At 35.9% G+C, this 18,036-nt stretch overlaps 1 protein-coding gene across 1 annotated transcript in view; it reads left to right on the top strand.

Annotated features, from left to right (window-relative positions):
• The window catches only part of LOC138811277 (RNA-binding motif, single-stranded-interacting protein 3-like), a 770,298-nt gene that overhangs the window by 534,209 nt on the left and 218,053 nt on the right, over positions 1-18,036 (top strand). The window lies entirely within an intron of this gene.

Raw genomic sequence — 18,036 nt, 5'->3', positions numbered from 1 at the left:
GAAGTCCTTTGGAAGAAGAAGTACTTTTCTTCTAAGTGTCCAAGTAGTGGAAAAATACATCATCCCAGGTAAGGGCAGATCCTGGGCTTTGCCAGCCATTCCCCTTGGCTCCAGTAAAACCAAGAGGGGATTACTTGGTTTTCTTCTTGGGTTGTTGGTTTTTTAATTTTTTAATTTTAGTTCAACATAAGGTTTTGCTTATTTTATTTTATTTTTGGGGGGGTCCGGTCATGGGGCCTGAACTCTGGGCCTGGGCGCTGTCCCTCAGCTCTTCAGCTCAAGGCTAGCGCTCTACCGCTTGAGCCACCTTCCCAGCCCATTGCTTATTTTTTATCTGAAATACTTCTTAAAATTACTCTCATAACTTACTGACAATTTTTACTTTTCTTAATTCTAAAATTATAAAGTGCCTAACTATTTGAGCACTTCATGGTCTCCTTCTTCATTCCATATATGTATTTGGTGTCTCAATGTGTGTGTGTGTGTGTGTGTGTGTGTGTGTGTGTGTGTGTGTGTGTGTATGTGTGTGTGTGTGTTAATATCCACAGGTGCTTTATGCGCATAATTTCACCATGATATAACATTGTTCACTGCCAACTAGAATATAACTATTAAGCAGGCTGTGTCTTTGCCTCTCATGAGAACATAGGCTTTTGACCTCAAACACATACATGTATGCTTGATAATGTATATTTCACACATACTGCATAGTCAAATTTTCAAGTACTTCCATGAACTTAAGCACAGAACATAGATTATATTGCCATGAATAGTATCAGGCCCTGCACACATGCTGTATTCATTACCAACATGAGGATCCCTGACCAAAGACTAGAACTGAGAGAAAGCACAAGCCTAGCTTGTGCTTATGTACTTGGTCTCAGTGTTGGCTTCTATACTCTGATTCAGGCAAATTCTAAAAAACTTAAATATATTACCCTCCTAAACTGACCTATTTCCTATTGACCTATTTCATTTTCATGACATATTGAGATACAACTTGCCTGAGGTTAAATATCTAATAAGTACTAGCCAGGGCTTACGGAAGGCTATTTGATTGTCTAACCTATGGACTTATCCCCTATAACATCATCATCATTCACACTATGTAGTAGTTGTTCATCTAATAAATGGGCTTCCAAGAGTCTACATGATCTCTAAGGAGCCAACCAATTTTCCTCCCTTCCTAGTCTATGCACCAAAATGTGGAATAGGTGGTATATGACAGATTGAACTCAAAACTTTTCCTCTCTTATGGCTATTCTATAATGCCTTCCTGATAGTTTTCATAATAAAGGTTGAAAAGATAAGATGCATTTTTTGGTCTTTTCTTTTTTGGTACTGGGAATAGAACCCAGCACATTGCACTTGCTAGGCAAGCGCTTTGCCACTGAGCTACATCCCAGCCCGATAAGATGCATTTAAAGAAAGGAAATATAGGAAAGCAACTGAAATCTTTGTATTATATGCTTCATATGACCCACTGCTTAATCCCCACCTTTCATCAGTGCACTAAAGGTTCTACTGACAATTGGCCATTTTAGTATCTTTGACAATTCTGCATCAGTCACTATTTTAGCTGAACAAAATGTCAGTGAAGTCATTTAAGTGCACAAAGGAAGGAATGAAGGAAGGAAAGAAGGAAGGAAGGAAGGAAAAGGCAAGAGACAAATAGAGGAGAGAAGGAAAGAAAGAAGGAAAGGAAGAAAGATAGAGGTAGAGCAGAGAGGCTGGACACGGTGGCTCACAGTTGATCCTAGCTATTCAGGAAAGGCTGAGATGATTTCAGTTTGAGGCCAGCCCAGACTGATTAAAAATTTATGAAGCCCCCAACTGAACCAATGCAAACTAGTAATGGTGGCACATGTCTGTCATTCTAGGTTTGCAGTAAATAGACAGTTGGTGGTCAAGACCAGCCCAAACAATAAAACAAGAACCTCGTCGAAAATAAATAAAGCAAAAAGGTGTCATATCTCATGAGGTAGAGCACCTGCCTATCCAGCACAAGGCCTTGAGTTCAAACTCTAGAGTCACCGAAACAAACATGGAAAAAAAGGAAAGGAGATATCTTGTGATGACGCTTGTTTTATTAAGGACTGCAGCATCTTTTCCTTCCCCCAAATTTGCTATACTTTCCACCAGATTTTTACTCTATAGTCTGTGTTTTTAATTTCTGAAATCAAAATAAAAGAATTCTTGACAATTCTTGTTTTTTTTCCCCAAAGAAGTTGTAATGGAAGTTATGTTAATAAGCAGTCTTTGTAAAGTAAAACAACACAAATCTCAATGTGACTCAATCACCTTTGATAAAGGTCATCTCTGACTACCACCCCTCAGAGGTACCCACATGTAGGAAATTAAAATTAGATCCCCATCTCTCATCCTATACTAAAAGCAATTCAAACTAGATCAAAGACCTTAACAGGAGATATTAAAATATGAAACTCTTACAGGAAAACACTTCAAGATCCAGGCTTAGGCAAAGACTTTCTGTTTAGTGTCCAGTAGCTCAATAAAAGAAATGAGTTAACAAATGGGACTGAATCAAATTAGCTTTTACATAGTAAAGGAAACAATTAATAGAATAAAGAGTCAGCCTACAGAATGGAAGAATATTTTGGCTATCTGTTAACATGACAGTTTATTAATACCTCAAATATAAAAAACTTCAAAATTTAAATTCTAAAAGGACAAACAAATCAATAAATGGACAAGTGAACTGAACAAACTATTTTCAAAAGAAGTACCAATACCCATAAATCATGAAAAATATGTTTACCAAACAGCCTTCAAGGAAATGCAAATCAAAATTACACGGAGATTCCACTTTATCCAATGGGAATGACTAACATCAAGGAAACAACATCAAATGCTGGTAAAGATGCAGGGTTAAAAATAACCTTATTTAAGGTAGTTGGAAATGTAAATTAGTGTTACCACTATTGAAATCAGTAAGGAGGTTCTACAAAAGGCAGAAAATAGAACTCCACACTATCCTGTTTATATACCCAAAAATCTAAGTCAGCAGATGATGTTTACAGCAGCCCTATTGACAAGAACCAAACAATCGAATCAGCTTGGGCATCTGCCAGCTGATGAATAGATAAGGGTACCCTGGTATATATGCACAATGGATTATTATCCAGCCATAAAGAATAATAAAATCATATCATTTTTGGGAAAATGGATGGAACTGGATCTCATCATACTAAGCCAAAATAGGCAAACTGTGACAAATATATTTTCTCACAACCAGATTGAATTTTTTAAAAACACATGAAAGTAGAAGGGTGCTGTTTGGGAAGAGGAAGTTGACAAATGCAAGAGGAAAGAGTTGTGGGAAAGTAAATATTATCAAAGTACATTGTATATGTATGAAAAAGTCATAATAAAATCCATTGTTGTATACAATTAATACATGCAAATAACATAGGGGAAAATCCATTTCTAGAAAGTTCCCACAGTTCCCACTTACAAGCCCAGGCTCTCTACATTTGCTCTTGGTTAACCTCTGTATGACTTGTATAACTTAATTTTGCTTGTTCTAGAACTTTGTCTGAACCTTATAAAACCAGTAGATACTAAAAATACTGCATTGTAATCACCTTTGTTCTTGTCAAGACCATGCATGGGCTGATTGTGTTGGAGCTTCAGCATCCGGGAAGGGTGCAGGCAGAGTTCACAAGGGTGCTGAGCATAGCTATGAAGCTGTTCTAAGACAGTTTGGAGAAATCAGCATCATGGTAATTGTTTATCTGACCTCCATGTCACGGTCTCTTAGCTATAAATAAGGACTGTGTCCTGTGGTTTCACAATCTCTCAATTCGTACTGATGGGAAAATTCTTTCAGTCTAATTCTTGTTGACCCACCCAGAGGTAAATTCTGTGGTACCTAGCTGTAAGTTAATTATGATAATCCTTGAAGAGAATATTTTCTAATGGTGCTCTTCCAGTATGTGAGGGTATAATAGTATCATTTAGTTTGATAGAGCCTTGTGAACTTCCTTCCACTTGTCAAAACTAACCAAAAGCTGGGCTCTAGTGGCTCACAATGATAATCCTAGCTACTTAAGAGGCTGAAATCTGAAGACTGAGATTCAAATCAAACTGGAGCAAACACATCTGTGACTCTTACCTACAATGAATCAGCGAAAAAACCAGAATAAAGGTATAGCTCATTGGTAGAGTGCAAATCCTGAATAACAAAGCTAAGGGATAACACAGGAGACCCTGAGTTTAAATGTCATACCAGCACACACGCACGCACACATACACACACACGCACACACACATACACAAAAAGAACAAAGTACGGTCTTGCTGTCATTCTATTTCATATTGATCATCATACTCACCATCCTTGACAGGTAGGCATAAGAAAGTAGCGTGGCCATTGTTATTATTACTTGAGGGCATTTCTTTTAGAAACTGTGTCTCTTTATAAAACTGATCATTCATACATGCTCATGTGATCAGTTGGCATTTTCCATAATAAATGTTTACTGAAGAACTGTGTGTATCAGTGGTTGTGTACCTATGTTCAGAGGACTAATACTTCTAGCATGGCTACAGAAATATCACTTATTTCTCCTGTAAATTAAGTTAATGATTACATTTACTGAGCTGAATAGTGAAAAAGATCGAACTAGATAATGTACTGGAGGAGTTTGAGGTATGGAAATTCACACACACACATACACATACAGAGATGCAAACAGGCAAACAGACATGTGTTACCTTGGAGAAGCATTAAAAGGTTTGACAGGATGATACAGGAGTGATTACATTTCACTAGGCAAACCTAATTTAGGAAGGTAAGGGTAGTAGGCATAATACCAATTGCAAATAATCTGGTTTCTTTAAAAATGCTACCACTTAATTTTTAGATTGAATCATTTACAGCATACAAATGGGCTAAGGTACTTTCACCTATAATTTTAACTGTGTTTGTCCTAATTAGCAATGACTTCATATTTCCCCCATGAGTAAAATCAACTTCACTTAATTTCAGATCTTCACTCCTTTGATAGAGTTGCATGTGAGGTGTTATGCCATTGTCTCTCCTTTGATGTCTGTCCTTCAATGTATTCATAGATATAAGCATCCCCCCAAAAAATATATATGATATATTCTATATATCATATATACTTGATGCTATGTATAAAGAAATTACTATGTGGTTTCTCATGTTGTGATATTTTGAGTCATGTGGAAAATTTGCTCTCTTAATGGTCCCGAAGACTGCCTTGCCCTGAAGCAGGTCTGTGCCAAACAGAAGAGCATGGTTTCATTGTCAATTTTTATTTGAATCATTACTTCTAGGGATTTTGGTTTAACCTGGCCCCTTCTTTTGCTTTGGCATAAGTCTGAAGAGCATCTTGATATAGTCCCTTGAGAGAACTTCTTTGTTATTCTGAATGAATGGGACACATTTTTTTGTAATTTAGAAATATAATTGGTAGGAAGAAGCCTAGGGGAAAAATAAGAATAGATTGTCTCTTATTTGGGTTTGTCTATTTTATCTTTACTGCAAATTATTACATAGAGATTACGAACACCCAATTACTATGTAATATAAACTCTCTAGAGACATAAAAACAGGTTTTTCTGAAACATCAAAATGTGAAAAAATGATTGAAGCTTCACTACATTGGGAAAATATTTACATATTACTACAAAGTTATTTTATTTTATTTTTTTTTATTTTGTAAATAATGGATGTCTCTTGTTTCCTTTTCTTGGAGTTCATTTCACAGAATGTTACTTTGTATGACCATCTGTCCATATCTATTGAGATTTATGATTCATATTTAATTTAAAACATCAACAAATCTTTTGTTATCAAATGGATGAAAATATAAAATATATATCCCTAAGTAAAATCTGAGAAAAAAGTGTACCCTAATATATTAAGTCCAACAGGAAAATTCTTAATTATCATTTGGAAAGATCTATCTTATTTTAAAATTTGTATACCTTATGTCCAAAATTATGTATAAATAGGTATTACATGCACATGTCTAAAATACAAAGGTACAGGCATGTCAGAATCCACTAAATACCCAAAGTAGGGAGAATGTGATTATTGTAGAGCAGAGATAGACATGGTGATTCTCTCAGTAATTTGGAAAACCCTGCATGACCATGGTTATAAGATAATCACATGTATAGGGAAAGGTTAATCAGCATGCACAATAGTATAATTTCCAACAACGTTTTAAAGAAGTAAGATTTTCGCAAAAAGGTGGTGAAGTACAGAAGGACCAACTTTAAGGGACCAACTTGTGCAAGACCAAGGTTTGTTTTGTTTTGTTTTTGCCAGTTCCAGTCAATAGAGCCTAGGGCAGCCTGCATGTTGTACTGTACCATCAGCAAACGCTGTACCACTAAGCCACACATCAGTCCTTCAAGTTATATTTTATGACTAAGAAAAAATTCCAGATTGTTTTTCTTAAACAATGTTTATTTAGGGTTTCTTATATTCAGAAGATAAATATAAATAGGTACCAAACCAACTCAAATATTTCAATTGGCATTTGTCGGGTAACCATCATGTCCTGTGATTTTAGGAGACAGAATATAAATTAAGAGTAAAAACAATTTTCACCTATAATAATATGGACTATTAGGTAATATTCATTTTTGTAGAAAATAAGTGAAAATAGGTTGCAAGAAAACAGAGTAAACAGTACCAGTCTTGAGAGGTTTTTTTTCCTTTTTTTCTATATACTTTATATTTTCTCATCTATAGAATGATGCTTTGGAAATAGCTATGAGAGTCTTTCAGGAATACTCCATTCCCTGCAGCCTTATTAGATACGGACGTGTGTTTCCTGGTGAGAGTCTCATGCTGTGAAAGTCATTAGAATAATAAATTAGACTTCACTGTGCACAGGCTTGTAAGCTTCAGGTGCATGCATTCTCATTCTATGCCTTTTCTGTTTTCTGTAGCTGGTAGTATGGGGATCATTGACCTATTCCTTCTTCCAAAGTTTTGTCACTGTAATGAGTTCATGAAGTCACTGATACCTAGATTGATTTGCAGATTTTAGATTGGAGTGGTTCACACAGTCTTCATTTCTCTCAATTTCTGAGTTTAGCACAAAGAAGAGATCTAATTAATTACAACTGCCTTCAGCAGGGGGGAAATGAAAGACCACATAAAATGACTTGATATTCTGTTGTAGAAACTCACCTTAAATTCCATTAACATCAATATAAAGATAATCTGAAAATACCTACTTACATATATGGAAATCATTTCCAAATAGACTAATTTTGAAAAAGACTTTGGCTCTACCAAACAAATACTTGTATAAAGGGAACAATATTTGTGAGAAAGATTTTTGAAAGTAATATATACAAATTTAACATTAAACTTTTCTTCTAAAAGTACAGCTATTTATAAGCTATTGGTGGCTTATGCCTGTCATCTTTCCTATTCAGGAGTCTGAGGTCTGGAGGGTCTCAATTCAAAGCCATCTTTGACAGAAAACTCTGAGATTCCATCCCTAAATAATTAGTAGGAGAAAAGCAAAAGAGGGGGTAACAATGTTTGACAAGAAATGTATTCATTACATTTCTCATGTAACTATAACCCCTCTGTACAGCATCTTTACAATAAAATACAATTTTAAAAAATCATTACTAAAATTCTGTGCTGGAGGCATGTTTCCCCATACTCACACACAAAGAATAGTCTAGAGATAAAAACAATTAGCAATGATTACTATTGAATATATACATTTATAAATTTTTATTTTATTGTAAAGATTATGTACAGAGGGGTGACAGTTACATAAGTAATGAGGACATTTCTTGTCAAACAGTGTTGCCCCATTTCTCTCCGCCCAACTCCCCTTCCCTACCAAGTTGAAAATTCCATTCCAATGTAGTGTTTAGTGACTACCACTATTGCATTGGTTCACACTTTGTTCCACTGTTTCTGTGATTTCCTTTCCCTTCCCCAAATCAGATAAACCTATATATATATGACAAACTATATCAAAATCAGAAACAGAGACCACAATGAGTAAACCAGAGGAGAAGAGAAAAACAAAACAAAAGAAAAAGAAAAAACAAGAGATAAAAGCAATAACTGCAAATAGTACACTTATAAAAAAGAAAAAGAAAACAACAGCAACAAAACAGAAACTCTTCTTACCATATCGAGTTCATTTTATTAGCATTATTTTATATGGTGATATGTACATAGCTATTGTGATCCTCTGCTAGGACTATCCTAGTCATATACTAACTATAACAAATGAGGGAAAACATAGAGTCTATATTTCTTTGAGTTTTTCTTACTTCCTTAATATGATGTTTTCCACATTTTTCCATTTACTTATGAATGGGGCAATGTCATTCTTTCTGATGGAAGCATACAATTCATTGTGTATACATACAACATTTTTTGATCCATTCATCTACTAAGGAGCATCTGGGTTGGTTCCATTTCATACCTATGTCAAATAATGCTGCAATGAACATAGTTGTACTAGTAGCTTTAGTGTGGCTTTGTCTATGATCATTTGGGCAAATGCTGGGTCACAGAGGAACTTTATGTTTAGTCTTTTGAGGATCCTCCATACTTCTTTACAGAGTGGTTGAACAAGCATACAAGGTTCAGATCAGTTCAAGTAACTTGGGAGAAGATGCTATGGGGTTCTTTAAATACAAGCTCATGTCATCTTCAAAGAGGAAGATTTTCACTTCTTCTTTCCCTATTTAGATCCCCTTTTTGTTCTTCTCTGCCTTACTGCTCTGCCTAAGATTTCCAGTACTAGATTGAAGAGGAATGGAGAGAGTTGACATCCTTGTCTCATTCCTGATTTTAGAGGAAATGGTTTTAATTTTTTTTATCATTAAGTCTAATGGTAGCTGTAGGTTTGTCAAATACAGCCTTTATAACACAGAGTAATGTTTCATGGATTACGAGTTTCTCCAGAGCTTTCATCATAAGAGCATGTTGGATCTTGTCAAATGCTTTTTCTGCATCTATTGAGATTAATATTTGTTTCTTCTCCTTGCTCCTATTGATGTGTTGAATTATATTAATTGACTTAATTGACTTGCATTTACTGAACCAGCTTAGCATCCCTGGAATGAATTCCATTTGGTCATACTATATGTGTTTTTTGATTAGTTGTTGAAGTAGGTTGATAAGAGTTTATTGATAATATTCGTGTTAATGGTCATTAAAGAAATGGGTCTATAGTTCTTTCTTTGATAAGTCTCTCCCGGTTTTGGGATGATGGTTATGCTAGCTTCATAGAATGAATGTGGTATTGATCTTTCACTTTCAATTTCATTAAAGAGTTTAGGAATATTGGAATGAGTTCTCCTTTGAAGGCCTTATAGTATTCAGCTGTGAATCCATCTGGTCCTGGGCTTTTCTTGGAGGGGAGGTCTTTTATTGCTGTTTCTATTTCAGTACTTAATATGAGTCTATTTAGTTGGTTTAAATTTTCTTGGTTTACTTTGGATATATCAATATTTGCTAGAAATTCTTCCATTTCTTCTAGATTCTCAAATTTGTTAGCATAAAGGTCTCTTATAATGTTCTGGATCTTGCTTATTTCTGTCATGATGTTCCCATTCTCATTTCTGTCTTTATTTGGATGTGTTCTCTTTTTTTACTTTTCCTTTTCTTTCTATATTTTTTTGGTCATATTTGTTAAGGGTCTGTCAATTTTGTGGTTTTTCAAAGAAGCACTCTTTGTTTTGTTGAGCCTTGCAATGTTTTTTTATTCTAATTCATTTAATTCTGACTTGATTTTAATTATTTATTCCATCTGTTGCAATGGGATTAGGCTTATCAAGGAGCTAAAGGTGCATTATTAAATTGTTGGTTTGAGATTTCTCCAATTTGTTGATGTAATTCAGAGTTATAAATTTTCCCATAAGTACTGCCTTTGTTACATCCCAGAAAAGCTGGAATTTTGTGTGCTCATTTTTGTTAAATACATAAATGTTTGTATTTGTTTTTTGATGCCTTCAAAGTGTTGTTTAATCTCCATGAGTTACAGAATTTTCTTAGGTGGCTTATTGTGTTGAACTCTAATTTTATTCCATTGTTGTCTGAGAGAAAGCAGAAAATAATTTCAATATTTCTGAATTTGCACAGATTTGCTTTGTGACCTAAAATTTGATCTTTCTTGGAGAATGTTTCATGTCTGGAAAGAAGAATATAAATTCTGATGGTGCTGAGTTAATATTCTGTAGATTTCTGTTAAGTCTAGTTTGTCTATTCAATTGTTTCATTCTGAGGTTTCTCTGTTGAGTTTTTCCATGGTTGATCTATCCATAAATAACAGTGGTGTGTTAAAGTCACCAACAATCAATGTGTTTGGATCTATTATGATTTTAAGGTAAGTACTATTTGTTTGATGAATTTGAGTGCTCCAGCATTTGGTGTGTAGATATTTAGGATTCTTATAGCCTCCTGTCAGTGAGATCCCTTTGTTAATATGTAATTTCCTTTGTTTTGTTTCACTAATTTTAATTTGAAGTCTATTTTATCTGATATTAGTACTGCAACTTCAGCCTACTTATAGGGGGTGTTTGCTTGATAGGTTTTTATTCCAGCCTTTCACTTTGAGAATATGTTTGTTTTTGTGTGCAAGGTGTGCCTCATGAAGACAGCAGATAGATGGATCATGCTTTTTGATCCATGACTCAATCTATGTCATTTAATTGGAGAGTTAAGTCCATTAATATAGAATTAGGATTGTGAGGTATTTAGTAGTTTGTGCCATGTTATCCACCTTCTTAGCAGCTGTGACTTATCAATTCTTACTATAATTATCTGGTTCTCTGTGTAGGGGCTGTTTCTCTGCCAATATCATATTGTTGTTGGTTTTCTATGTGTAGAACATCTTCGAGAATCTTTTGTAATATTGGCTTGTTGGATAAATATTGTTTCAATTTTTCTCTGTTATGGAAGGTTTTATTTGTCCCTCTGTTAGAGAGTTTAGCTGGGTACACTATTCTTGGTTGATAGTTGTTTGGCTTTAGGGGGTGGCATACTTCATTCCAGCAGACTCTCCTTGCTTTCATAGTGTCTGCTATGAAATCTGTAGTTACTCTAATTGATTTTCTTTTATAGGTGACTGTTCTTTTCTCCCTCACAGCTTTAAGTATCTTTTCCTTGGTCTCTATTGATCTTGGGTAGATTACAATGTGACAGTAGGATGTCCTGTTCTGGTCTGGTCTGTCTGGGATTCTGAAGGCTTCTTGTGTCTCAATGGGCTTATCCTTTTGGATATTCAGGAAGTTCTCTCCTAAGATTCTGTTAAATATAGTTCCTATCCTTTTAGCTTCCTTCACTAGAGCCTCTTCATTATCTATTAACCTTTAATTAGTCCTTCTCACAATTTCTTGTAGCTCTTATAGGAATCTATCTTGTTTCTTGGATATGTTTTGATGAATTCAATTCCGAGATAATGCCTTCTACATCATCCAATCTGCTGTTAAGATTTTCTACTTTTTAAATTTTGCTTCCTTTTAATTGGTCATTTTTTCTTTCCATATATATTTTTATTGTAAAAATACTGTATAGAGGGGTTACAGTTACATGAATAGGGTAAGAAGTACATTTCCTATTGAGCATTGTTACCTTCTCCTTTGTTTTTCCCATACCATTCCTTCCTTCCCCACCTCCCCAACTCCTCCCTCCCTTCCCCCCCTCCCCCGCCAAAATTGTAAAGTTCGTTTTCAACATAGGTCTTGTACATTTCATTGTTACAATGGGTCAACCTGTATCCTTATTTTAACATTTTGTTATACCCCTTCCCTTCCCCAAATTATAAAAATGTATATACAAGATGCAGGATATGGGAATCAGATATAAAGAAAACAGGGGTTATAACATGGGGGAAGAACATACAAAAGAAACAAGAGAATCACATAGTGCATTATAAGTATGTTAAAAACAATAGAAAGCAAGAAAAAAACCACTTGTGTCCCTGCCTTGGGGTTCATTTCACTTAACATCATCTTATGTGGTCATATGTACATAGCTTTTGACCTTTTTTGCTTGTCCTAGACATGTACTAGTTATTTCAAATAAGGGAAACCATGGGACCTATGCGGTACTGTACACAATCAGTGGTGTGTCTTTAGTAACAAACTATAGAAATGATCCCTGAAAGTATAGTATTTAATTAGCCATTTTTGATGGCTTCAAATTCTTTGTTGAAGCTTTGTTTTAGAACTTGTATGCACTTCTTTACTTCGCTGATTTGATTTACAGTGTTCTCTCTCAAATCATTTAGCTTAGTGGCAATATTTTCACTGGACTTCCTTTCCTTCTATTGGAATTCATTCAACTTTCTCTTTGTGGATTCCATGAATTCCTCTATTAATCTTTGTATAGCCATGTACAAGCTTTCAATCATTCTATTCAGCGTATTTACCAGTAGTGTTTGTAGAGCATCTTAAGAACTATCCTCTAGGTTTTTCATTGACTGCTCTGTTGCCTGTTTATTTGGAGTGGGAGTTGAGGTATGTTTGACTTGACATTTTCCCTGTGTTTTTATGGCTTGTTTTTACCCATTTGGAAATTAAAGCATATCCAATAACACAACAGAGCACAGTTTTAAGACAAGAACCAACCGATAGCCATAGTTGTATAGACTTCAGAGGTTCAAAATCATAGATAGGAGTTTTCTCTCTACCTTTCCATTTTGGATACAAAAGCAGATCCAATATCAAAACACAACACAGTTTTTTGTTTTTGTTTTTGTTTTTTTCGGTTGTGGGGTTTGAACTCGGCCTGAGCGCTGTCCCTCAGCAATTCAGCTCAAGGCTAGCACTCTACCACTTGAGCCACAGTGCCACTGCCAGCTTTTTCTGCTTATGTGGTGCTGAGGAATTGAACCCAGGGCCTCATGCATGCTAGGCAAGCGCTCTACCACTGAGCCACCTTCCCAGCCCCCACAACACAGTTTTAAGACAAAAAAACAACAAGCCTGTAATTGCACAGTCTTTAGCAGTTCAAAGTCATAGATAAGTATTTCTGTATCTCTCCTTTTCTTTTTGGGAGGAGGGGTAGTGTGATTCAGGAGTGGGGCTTATATATAGTTGTGATCAGTGAACAAATCTGTCATGAGCTTTAAAGCAAGCTGAATGGAAAGGATAACAGGATTGCCACTTTGGCACAATCAAAATGGATACAAATACAGTTTAGCTCAAAGCCAAACAACTAGAATCAATGGACTAAAGAAAATGAAGTAGGAGTGAATGACCAGCAGTAAGGGGAAACAGGTTAAGGTGAAATTAAAAGAAAAAAATGAGGAGAGACAATGAAAAATAGAAGGATGAGAAAATAAGAACAGAAGAATGTAGAAAAGGTAAGGGACCGAAGGGGAAAATATCTAAGACCTAAATTCAGAAAAGGCAATAAGAAAAAAATTATATAAATATGAAATAATAATAATACCAAAATTAAAAATACTAAGATTAAGAAATAGAAAATTGACTGATCAAAATGCAGCCTGAATTAAGTATGCACACAATTAAAAAGGAAGCTTATTAATTACCCTAGGCTGTATATCTAGGAATAAATAGGACTTCTATGAAGAAGCTCCTTGGAGGAGCTTTCTCCACCTGGGCAGGGCTACCTTCCCCTGGGCAGGGCACAGCTATTTGAACTGGTTAGATTCCTTTGCCCTGTTGAAAAATGGCACTGCATTTGCTACCCTCAGGCCTGTGTTACCTGCTAACTGCTCTGGCCAGCCAATTAATATCAAATATGGCCTTCTTCTCAGGTGTGGAAAGGGCTTCTTCCCAGAAACTGTTCTTTGGGCAGACATGACGATGGCTTTTGTGGGTAATCATGGTTTCCTGTGGTGTTTTGGACCATCTGCAATCTGGCCTCTGTGGCCAGCAGGATATGGTTTTCTGCTCCTTGTCATCCAGTTCACATTGGAGGTGAGTGAAAAGCCATGCAGACTCTGACTGGAGCCTTTGTCCAGGCTCTCTCTGGTCACCACCATGGTCACAACTAGCATTGCTGGCATGTGCTTTCATCTGTCTTTTAAGTAGGCTGTCTATAACTTTCCCCTTTGGCAAAAAGCTCTGTACAATTACAGCTCATTTGATATGATTCTAGAAGTGGACTATTCAGTAAAGATCCTACAGCTCTGGTTTCTCAGAGTGAGCTGTGTGGGTTCCTTGGTTACCCTCTGCCATTTTCCTTGATCCCTCTGAATATATATGTGTTTAGAGCATGTTAAGGCATTGCCATTCAGCTCAGGGAATACTGTATTACATAGCGTTTACTCATCGTTGATATATTTGTTAATACAGGTTATTTCTGCTCCGTATTAAAAGAAGCAGTGTTTTTCTTTTTGCTGATTAACTGAAGTTCGTGGACATTTCTGCCCAAAATGGTTTCAAACTGAAAGCCTCAGATCTCAACCTCCTGAGTTCCTACTTTCCTGAGCCCCAGTACCCAGTTGTGTTTTCTTATAAATGATCATCAGCCTCTAGATCTTCTAGTCTAAAACTGGAGGAAAACAAACTGCAAAGCAATGAGGGTGAGGTGATTTCTTGGTGCTTATTTTGACCCATTCTCCCTTCAGCCCACTCTTTCCCAATAAGCTTTTCTTGAAGACTTCAACTTCCCCTTTCTTTATCTCTCCTGACGAGGCTCTGTCCACCAAAATGCCTTCAACTCTTACAACTTCACTTCTGCCTTTAAATTTGTGAAACACCAACTGTTCTCTGTCCCTGGATGGGAAACAGAAACCAACTTATTTTCATGTCCATTTTTCTCACGTAGTTGTTCCATGAATTTTACAATTTTTAAGTCCACTATTTTCATAGGCTTCTCAGCATTTGAGCATGTCTCCTTCACTTTTGTGAGCTGGGTCTGGCTCTCTCCAGTTGACTGAATGAGCACTATCTTTAAATATTGCCTTTGACTTGAATAAGCACAATTCTTTGCTATTATTTTAATGGAAAAAAGTTATGTATTATGATTTTAGGAGATAGAGTATAAATTCAGTGAGGATAACTTTCATGTAAATAATATATGATATGCATATTTAATACAGCTAAATAATTTTTATAAAGATACAACTCATATGTACATAGCTTTTGACCTTTTCTGCTTGTCCCAGACATATACTAATTATTGCAAATAAGGGAAACCATGGGACCTATGTTTCTTTGGGCATGGCATACTTCACTTAATATAATTTTTTCCAAGTCTTTCCATTTCCTAACAAATGGAGCAATGTCCTTCTTTCTGATGGAGACATAGAATTTCATTGTGTATATATAACACATTTTCTTGATCCATTCATCTACTGAGGGGTATCTGGGTTGGTTCCGTATCTTAGCTATGGTAAATAATGCTACAATAAACATAGCCCTGCTGGTAGCTTTGGTTTGTTTGTGATCATTTTGGTAAATGCCCAAAAGTGGGATTGCTGGGTCATATGACCAGTTAAGATAGGGACACAAACGGTTTTCTCTTTCTTTCTATTGTTCCTAAAATATTTATAATGTACCATGTGATTGTTTTTGCTTCTTTTTATGTTCCTCCTCTACAATATAACCCCTGTTTTCACTGTATTTGGGGAGGGGAAGGGAAAAAACAAAATGCTTAAATAGAGATACAGGTTGACCCATTGTAACAATGAGATGTACAAGACACTATGTTCAAAAAACAAACTTTACAATTTAGGCAGGAAGAGGGAGGAAGGGGGAGGGAGGAAAGTGTAGTTGTGGAGGTGGGAGGGAAGGGGTGGTAGGGAAAAACAAAGGAGGAGGTAACAATGCTTGATAGGAAATGTACTCATTACCTTGTTCATGTAACTGTAACCCCTCTGTAACATATTAAAGAGATATAACTCAATTTCTTTTTTTCTTAAGAAATAATTTAGCTCAACACTAATGTCTCATATCTGTAATCCTAATTACTCAGGAGGCTAAGATCTGAGTATCTCAGTTCGAAGCCAGTTCAAGTAAAAAAGACCATAACATTCATTAACCATCAAAAAGGAAGTAAGTTGTGACTCAAGTAGTAGATCATCAGCCTTGAATGGTAAAGCAATATGAATGAGTGCATGAACCCTTGAGGTCATGACTCAATACTGGCATTAAACAAACTAAAATAATAAAAGAAAGAAAAGAAACAACTCAAAAATAATATTTCTTGCATTCTATTATAACTACAGCATTGCTCAATGACAGAGGTCTAACTATATTCATCTGTTTGAGAAATACAAAAAGGTCTTAGCTTGTTAATGAAAGGTGCCATCAATTTGGTATTTTTAAATCCAACTGTAGCAAGACCTATGTGGATGATTACCTCTTTCTGGTTGACAAATTCCTGACCACCTCAAAGTGAAAATCCTAGTAACTAAACACAAATAAAATGTAATTCACACCCTGGTTTGTTTTACCCTGTTCTATGTAACAGAACTCTGTTACTTTTTGAGGGCTTCTTTGCCATTGGTTCTCTCATCTATAAATTCAGACATGATCATTAAATCTTGACTTAGACTAGAAAAGCACTATGATTCTGCTCAAGGAGTGAAACAATGATTAAAGCAGGTGGTGGAGGCTTATGCCAGTAATCCTAGCTAACTAGGAGGCTAAGATCTGAGGATCATCGAGAAACAGACTGGGAAAACAAAGTCTGGAAATTCTGTTTTCAACTAACCAGTAAAAAGCTGGAACTGGAGACATGGCTCAAGTGTAGAACTTTGGCCATGAGTACTTTTGGGCATTTACCCAAATGTGTACAAACAAGACCACACTAAAGCTACCAGCACAACTATGTTTATTGCAGCATTATTTACCATAGCTAAGATATGGAACCAACCCAGAAGCCCCTCAGTAGATGAATGGATCAAGAAAATGTGGTATATATACACAATGGAATTCTATGCCTCCATCAGAAAGAATGACATTTCCCCATTTGTTAGGAAATGGAAAGGCTTGGAAAAAATTATATTAAGTGAAGTAAGCCAGGCCCAAAGAAACATAGGTCCCATGGTTTCCCTTATTTGCAATATCTAGTATAGGTATGAGTCAAGCGGAAAAGGTCAGATAATGTGATGTTAGGAAAACGAACCCTTAAATATGTATTTTAATGTTTTCGTTTCTTTCATGCATGTGTTTCTAACGCATTTATAAGATTATTTCTTTGTTGCTTTGTATGTCCCTCCCCCACAGTGTAACCCCCGCTTTCACTTTATTTGATGTCAGTATAACATGTGGAGGAGATGGGGACAAACAAGTCGTTTAAGGATTCAGATGGACCTGTTGCAACAAGGAGAATTACAAAATGTCATGTCAAAGCAAGCTTTACAATGTCGGTGTGGGGGGGGAGGGGGGTATGATTGGGTGGGGGGGAGGGGGGAGGCTGGGAAGGGAGGTGAAGGGTAAACAAAGGAGGAGGCTGCAATGCTTGGTAAGAAATGTATGCATTATCCTGCCCATGTAATTGTAGCCCTTCTGTACAGTATGTTCTCAAATAAAATAAAATTAAATTAAAATTAAAAAAAAAAATGAACCAAAGCACAGGCTCTGAGTTCAAGCTCCATGAACACCACACACACAAAAGAAACCTGATTGGCAACCCAGATGTCGAAGAATAGAAGAAATAGTTAATAACTAAAATTATATTTGGTGACACTCGGACAAAGTGAAACAGTAATTGACTTCAAGTGAGTATGGTGGAAGAGTTTTTAGTGAAAGTTCTGTAAAAAAATCCCTTGGAGGTAGCACAGGTCTTTCCCTTTTTCTTGTTTTTAGCTACTGGTAGTCAACTACAGTGTGAAAATGATATTTGTCTTCACTCTTTTAGGAGAGAGAAACACATTCATACAACTTGTGTTACATTTTAATTTTATTATCAGTTTTTGTTGTTAATAATTTGCTTTGCCTAATTTAGAGAGTAAACATTGTCATAGATCTGCATATTTATATAAGAAATCACCTCAGTGGGATTTAATACTGTCTGAGGTTTTAGTCATCCATTTCAGGACCTTGGCAGTAACCTCTAGATAAAAGTAT

Source organism: Dipodomys merriami, unplaced genomic scaffold (genome assembly GCF_024711535.1).
Source record: "Dipodomys merriami isolate MVZ:Mamm:240054 unplaced genomic scaffold, mDipMer1.0.p SCAF_52, whole genome shotgun sequence".
Lineage (NCBI taxonomy): Eukaryota > Metazoa > Chordata > Mammalia > Rodentia > Heteromyidae > Dipodomys > Dipodomys merriami.
This window is presented reverse-complemented; position numbering and strand designations above follow the sequence as displayed.